Source organism: Arachis stenosperma, chromosome 4, assembly GCF_014773155.1.
Source record: "Arachis stenosperma cultivar V10309 chromosome 4, arast.V10309.gnm1.PFL2, whole genome shotgun sequence".
In the NCBI taxonomy this organism is placed as follows: Eukaryota; Viridiplantae; Streptophyta; class Magnoliopsida; order Fabales; family Fabaceae; genus Arachis; species Arachis stenosperma.
Window position 1 is genome coordinate 60,375,722 of NC_080380.1, and position 6,869 is coordinate 60,382,590.

The 6,869-nt window shown below is 42.5% G+C and overlaps 1 non-coding gene across 1 annotated transcript; it reads right to left on the reverse strand.

The window, feature by feature from the left end:
• Window positions 1-208: 208 nt before the first annotated feature.
• LOC130978034 (small nucleolar RNA R71) lies at window positions 209-316 on the reverse strand. Its single transcript, XR_009085698.1, has one exon. It is a non-coding gene; the product is annotated as a small nucleolar RNA R71 (small nucleolar RNA).
• Window positions 317-6,869: the final 6,553 nt, after the last annotated feature.

Genomic DNA, 6,869 nt, shown 5'->3' on the forward strand with positions numbered 1-6,869 from the left:
TCAGTTTTTAGCTGAATTCTTGCAAATCTGTGACACAGTCAAGACTAATGGGGTTAACCCTGAGGTCTACAGACTGATGCTATTCCCTTTTGCTGTAAGAGACAGAGCTAGAATATGGTTGGATTCTCAACCTAAAGAAAGCCTGGACTCTTGGGAAAAGCTAGTCAATGCCTTCTTGGCAAAGTTCTTTCCACCACAAAGATGGAGTAAGCTTAGAGTGGAAGTCCAAACCTTCAGACAGAAGGATGGAGAATCCCTCTATGAAGCTTGGGAAAGATACAAACAATTAATCAGAAGATGTCCTTCAGACATGCTTTCTGAATGGAGCATCATAGGTATTTTCTATGATGGTCTCTCTGAACTATCTAAGATGTCCTTGGATAGCTCTGCTGGAGGATCTCTTCATCTGAAGAAGACGCCTGCAGAAGCTCAAGGGCTAATTGAAATGGTTGCAAATAACCAATTCATGTACACTTCTGAAAGGAATCCTGTGAACAATGGGACTAGTCAGAAGAAAGGAGTTCTTGAGATTGACACTCTGAATGCCATATTGGCTCAGAATAAAATATTGACTCAACAAGTCAATTTGATTTCTCAAAGTCTGTCTGGAATGCAAAATGCACCAAACAGTACTAAGGATGCTTCATCTGAGGAAGAAGCTTATGATCCTGAGAACCCTTCCATGGAAGAGGTGAATTACCTAGGAGAACCCTATGGAAATACCTACAATTCTTCATGGAGAAATCACCCAAATCCCTCATGGAAGAATCAAGAGAGACCTCAACAAGGTTTCAATAACAATAATGGTGGAAGAAATAGGTTTAGCAATGGCAAGCCTTTTCCATCATCTTCTCAGCAACAGACAGAGAGTTCTAAGCAGAATACTTCTGACTTAGCAACAATGGTCTCTGATCTAATAAAGACCACTCAAAGTTTCATGAATGAAACAAGGTCCTCCATCAGAAATTTGGAAGGACAAGTGGGTCAGCTGAGCAAGAAGGTTACTGAACTCCCTCCTAGTACTCTCCCAAGTAATACAGAAGAAAATCCAAAAGGAGAGTGCAAGGCCATTAACATGGCCGAATATGGAGAGGAAAGAGAGGAAGAAGACGCCACTGAGAAAGACCCCAGTGGGCGTGCACCACTCCTCTGAGTTCCTCAATGAGGAACAATGGGAATCTGAGGCTCAAAATGAGACCATAGAGATTCCATTGGACTTACTTCTGCCATTCATGAGCTCTGATGAGTATTCTTCCTCTGAAGAGGATGAGTATGTCAATGAAGAGCAAGTTGCTAAATACCTTGGAGCAATCATGAAACTAAATGACAAGTTATTTGGAAATGAGACTTGGGAGGATGAACCTCCCTTGCTCACCAAAGAACTGGATGACTTGTCTAGGCAGAAACTGCCTCAAAAGAGGCAGGATCCTGGGAAGTTTTCTATACCTTGTACCATAGGCACCATGACCTTCAAGAAGGCCTTGTGTGACTTAGGGTCAAGTGTGAACCTCATGCCCCTCTCTGTAATGGAGAAATTAGGGATCTTTGAGGTGCAAGCTGCAAGAATCTCATTAGAGATGGCAGACAATTCAAGAAAACAAGCTCATGGACTTGTAGAGAATGTTTTGGTGAAGATTGAAGACCATTACATCCCTACTGATTTCATAGTCCTGGGAAGTGCATGGATGAATCCATCATCCTTGGCAGACCCTTCCTAGCCACAGCAAAGGCTGTGATTGATGTTGATAGAGGAGAGTTGATCATTCAAGTGAATGAAGAATCCTTGGTGTTTAAGGCCCAAGGACATCCCTCTATCATCATGGAGAGGAAGCATGAAGAGCTTCTCTCAAAACAGAGCCAAGCAGAGCCCCCACAGTCAAACTCTAAGTTTGGTGTTGGGAGGCCAAAACCAAACTCTAAGTTTGGTGTTGAAACCCCACATTCAAACTCTAAGTTTGGTGTTGGGAGGTTTCAACACGGTTCTGAGCATTTCTGAGGCTCCATGAGAGTCCCCTGTCAAGCTAATGACATTAAAGAAGCGCTTGTTGGGAGGCAACCCAATGTTTTATAATTAATTATTTTCTTTTGTTATTTTATCTTTTTTGTAGGTTGATGATCATAAGAAGTCACAAAAACAATGAAAAAAGCAAAAACAGAATGAAAAACAGGAAGAAAAACAGCACACCCTGGAGGAGAAGAAGCTGGCGTTCAAACGCCAGTAATGCTAGCTGTTGGGCGTTTAACGCCCAGTCTGGCACCATTCTGGGCGTTTAACGCCAGAAAGGGGCACCAGACTGGCGTTAAACGCCAGTAAAGGGCAAGAACCTGGCGTTAAACGCCAGGAATGGGCACCAGCCCGGCGTTTAACGCCAGAAATGGCTCAAAACGTGATTTTGAGCAACATTTGGTGCAGGGATGACTTTTCCTTGACACTACAGGATCTGTGGACCCCACAGGACCCTACCATCACTCTCTCTCTTCTTCCCCATTCACCAATCACCTCAACACCTCTTCCCCAAAAACCCTTCACCTATCAAATCCCATCTTTCTCTTCACCACTCACATCCATCCTTCATAAATCCCCACCAACCTCACCCTTCAAATTCAAACCACTTTCCTCCCAAACCCACCCTCCATGGCCGAACCTTTACCCCCCTCTCTCCTATAAATACCCTTCTTCAACCCTTCATTTTCACACAACCTAAACACCCTTTCTTACCCTTCTTGGCCGACACACCACCTTCTCCCTCTTCCTCATTTTTTCTTCTTCTACTCTCTTCTTTCTTCTTTTGCTCGAGGACGAGCAAACATTTTAAGTTTGGTGTGGTAAAAGCGTTGCTTTTTCGTTTTTCCATAACCATTTATGGCATCCAAGGCCGGAGAAACCTCTAGAAAGAGGAAAGGGAAGGCAAAGGCTTCCACCTCCGAGTCATGGGAGATGGATAGATTCCTCTCAGGGTGCATCAAGACCACTTCTATGAAGTTGTGGCCTTGAAGAAGGTGATCTCTGAGGTCCCCTTTTCACTCAAAAAGGGTGAATATCCGGAGATCCGCCATGAGATCCGAAGAAGAGGTTGGGAAGTTCTTACCAACCCCATTCAACAAGTCGGAATCTTGATGGTTCAAGAGTTCTATGCCAATGCATGGATCACCAAGAACCATGACCAAAGTGTGAACCCGAATCCAAAGAATTATCTCACTATGGTTCGGGGAAATACTTGGATTTTAGTCCGGAGAGTGTGAGGGTGGCGTTCAACTTGCCTATGATGCAAGGAGATGAGCACCCTTACACTAGAAGGGTCAACTTTGATCAAAGGTTGGACCAAGTCCTCACAGTCATATGTGAAGTGGGCGCACAATGGAAGCAAGATTCAAGAGGAAAGCCGGTCCAATTGAGAAGGCATGACCTCAAGCCCGTGGCTAGAGGATGGTTAGAGTTCATACAACGCTCAATCATCCCCACTAGCAACCGGTCCGAAGTTACCATAGACCGGCCATCATGATCCATAGTATCATGATTGGAGAAGAAATAGAGGTTCATGAGGTTATAGCCCAAGAACTCTATAAGGTGGCGGACAAGACCTCCACCTTGGCAAGGTTAGCCTTTCCTCATCTCATTTGTCACCTCTGTTATTCAGTTGGAGTTGACATAGAGGGAGACATTCCCATTGATGAGGACAAGCCCATCACCAAGAAAAGGATGGAGTACACAAGAGATCTCACTCACCATGAGATCCCTGAGATTCCTCAAGGGATGAATTTTCCTCCACAAAACTATTGGGAGCAACTAACACCTCCCTAGGAGAACTAAGTTCCAACATGGGACAACTGAGGGTGGAGCATCAAGAACACTCCATCATCCTTCATGAAATTAGAGAAGATCAAAGATCATGAGGGAGGAGCAACAAAGACAAGGAAGAGACATTGAGGAGCTCAAGCACTCCATAGGATCTTCAAGAGCAAGAAAGAGCCGCCATCACTAAGGTGGACCCGTTCTTTGATTTCCTTGTTATTGTTCTTCTGTTTTTCGATTTTTATGCTTTATGTTATCCATGTTTGTGTCTTATGATCATTAGTGTCTTAGTGTCTATGCCTTAAAAGTTATGAATGTCCTATGAATCCATCACCTTTCTTCAATAAAACGTGCCTAATTGATAAAAGAAAGAATTGCATGAATTTTGAATTTTATAATAGTTTAATTATTTTGATGTGGTGGCAATATTTTTGTTCTCTGAATGTATGCTTAAACAGTGCATATGTCTTTTGAATTTGTGGTTCATGAATGTTGGCTCTTGAAAGAATGATGAAAAAGGAGACATGTTACTGAGGATCTGAAAAATCAATAAAATGATTCTTGAAGCAAGAAAAAGCATTTCAAAAAAAAAAAAAAAAGAAAAAAAAAACAAAAAAAAGAGAAAGGAATAAGAGTGTGATCCAAGGCAATAAGAGTGTGCTTAAGAACCCTGGATACCTCTAATTGGGGACTTTAGCAAAGCTGAGTCACAATCTGAAAAGGTTCACCCAATTATGTGTCTGTGGCATGTATGTATCCGTGGTAATACTGGAAGACAGAGTGCTTTGGGCCACAGCCAAGACTCAATAAATAGCTATGTTCAAGAATCATCATACTTTACTAAGAGAATCATTAACACTATCTGGATTCTAAGTTCCTAAAGAAGCCAACCATTCTGGATTTCAAAGGATAGAGTGAGATGCCAAAACTGTTTGGAGGCAAAAAGTTAAAAGCCCCGCTCATCTATTAATACTGATCTTCACAGATGTTTTTGGAATTCATTGCATATTCTCTTCTTTTTATCTTATTTGATTTTCAGTTGCTTGAGGACAAGCAACAATTTAAGTTTGGTGTTGTGATGAGCGGATAATTTGTATACTTTTTGGCATTGTTTTTAGTATGTTTTTGATATGATATAGTTAGTTTTTAGTATATTTTTATTAGTTTTTAATTAAAATTCACTTTTCTGGACTTTACTATGAGTTTGTGTGTTTTTCTGTGATTTCAGGTATTTTCTGGCTGAAATTGAGGGATCTGAGCAAAAATCTGATCCAGAGACTCAAAAGGACTGCAGATGCTGTTGGATTCTGACCTCCCTGCACTCGAAGTGGATTTCTGGAGCTACAGAAGCCCAATTGGCGCGCTCTCAACGGCGTTGGAAAGTAGACATTCTGGGCTTTCCAGCAATATATAATAGTCCATACTTTGCCCAAGATTTGATGGCCCAAACCGGCGTTCAAAGTCACCTCAAGGAATCCCAGCGTTAAACGCTGGAACTGGCACCCAAATGGGAGTTAAACGCCCAAACTGGCACCAAAGCTGGCGTTTAACTCCAAGAAGAGTCTCTACACGAAATTGCTTCATTGCTCAGCCCAAGCACACACCAAGTGGGCCCGGAAGAGGATTTTTATGTCATTTACTCATTTCTGTACACCCTAGGCTACTAGTTTCTTATAAGTAGGACCTTTTACTATTGTATAAATCTTTTGATCACTTTAGATCTCTAGATCATTTGGACATTTTAGTTCTTAGATCACTGGGAGGCTGGCCATTCGGCCATGCCTAGACCTTATGCTTATGTATTTTCAACGGTGGAGTTTCTACACACCATAGATTAAGGTGTGGAGCTCTGCTGTACCTCGAGTATTAATGCAATTACTATTGTTCTTTCATTCAATTCCGCTTGTTCTTTATCCAAGATATCACTTGTTTCTTCAACATGATAAGGTGATGATTGACGCCCATCACCATTCTCACTCATGAACAAGGTGACTGACACCATTCTTGTTCTACAAGCATCTGAGGCTTAGTGAATATCTCTTGGATTCCTGATTGCACGATGCATGGTTGATCGCCTGACACCGAGTGCTCGCCTGACAAACGAGCCAACCATTCCGTGAGATCAGAGTCTTCGTGGTATAGGCAAGAACTGATGGCAGCTTCAAGAGAATCCGGAAGGTCTAACCTTGTCTGTGGTATTCTGAGTAGGATTCATGATTGAATGACTGTGACGTGCTTCAAACCTGTACCTACTGGGCGTTAGTGACAGACGCAAAAGAGTTATTCTATTCCGGTAGGGGAGGGAACCACACCGGTGATTGGCAGCACTGTGACAGAGTGTGTGCATTAGCTTTCACTGCGAGGATGGGAGGTAGCTGCTGACAACAGTGAGACCCTATACGAGCTTGCCATGGAAAGGAGTAAGAAGGATTGGATGAAGACAGTAGGAAAGCAGAGAGACGGAAGGGAAGGCATCTTCATGCGCTTATCTGAAGTTCCTACCAATGAATTACATAAGTATCACTATCTTTATCTTTTATGTTATTTTCGTTCATCACCATATATATCTGAGTTTGCCTGACTAAGATTTACAAGATGACCATAGCTTGCTTCAATACTAACAATCTCCGTGGGATCGACCCTTACTCACGTAAGGTTTATTACTTGGACGACCCAGTGCACTTGCTGGTTAGTTGTGCGAAGTTGTGTAATGCCATGGTATTGAGCGCACCAAGTTTTTGGAGCCATTACCAGGGATTATGAGAGTTGTGAAAAAGTATAGTTCACAATTTCGCGCACCACTGGGCGTGATGACAAACGCAAAAGGATCAATGGATCCTATTCCAACATGATCGAGAACCAACAGCTGATTAGCGGTGCTGTGACAGAGCACCTGGACCGTTTTCACTGAGAGGATGGGAGGTAGCCACTGACAATGGTGACACCCTACATACAGCTTGCCGTAGACGTGCTTTACAAACAATTGAGTTGAATATTACATTGCAGAAATTCAGAGGACAAAGCATCTCCAAAACTCCAACATATTTCTCATTACTGCACAACAAGTAACGATTTT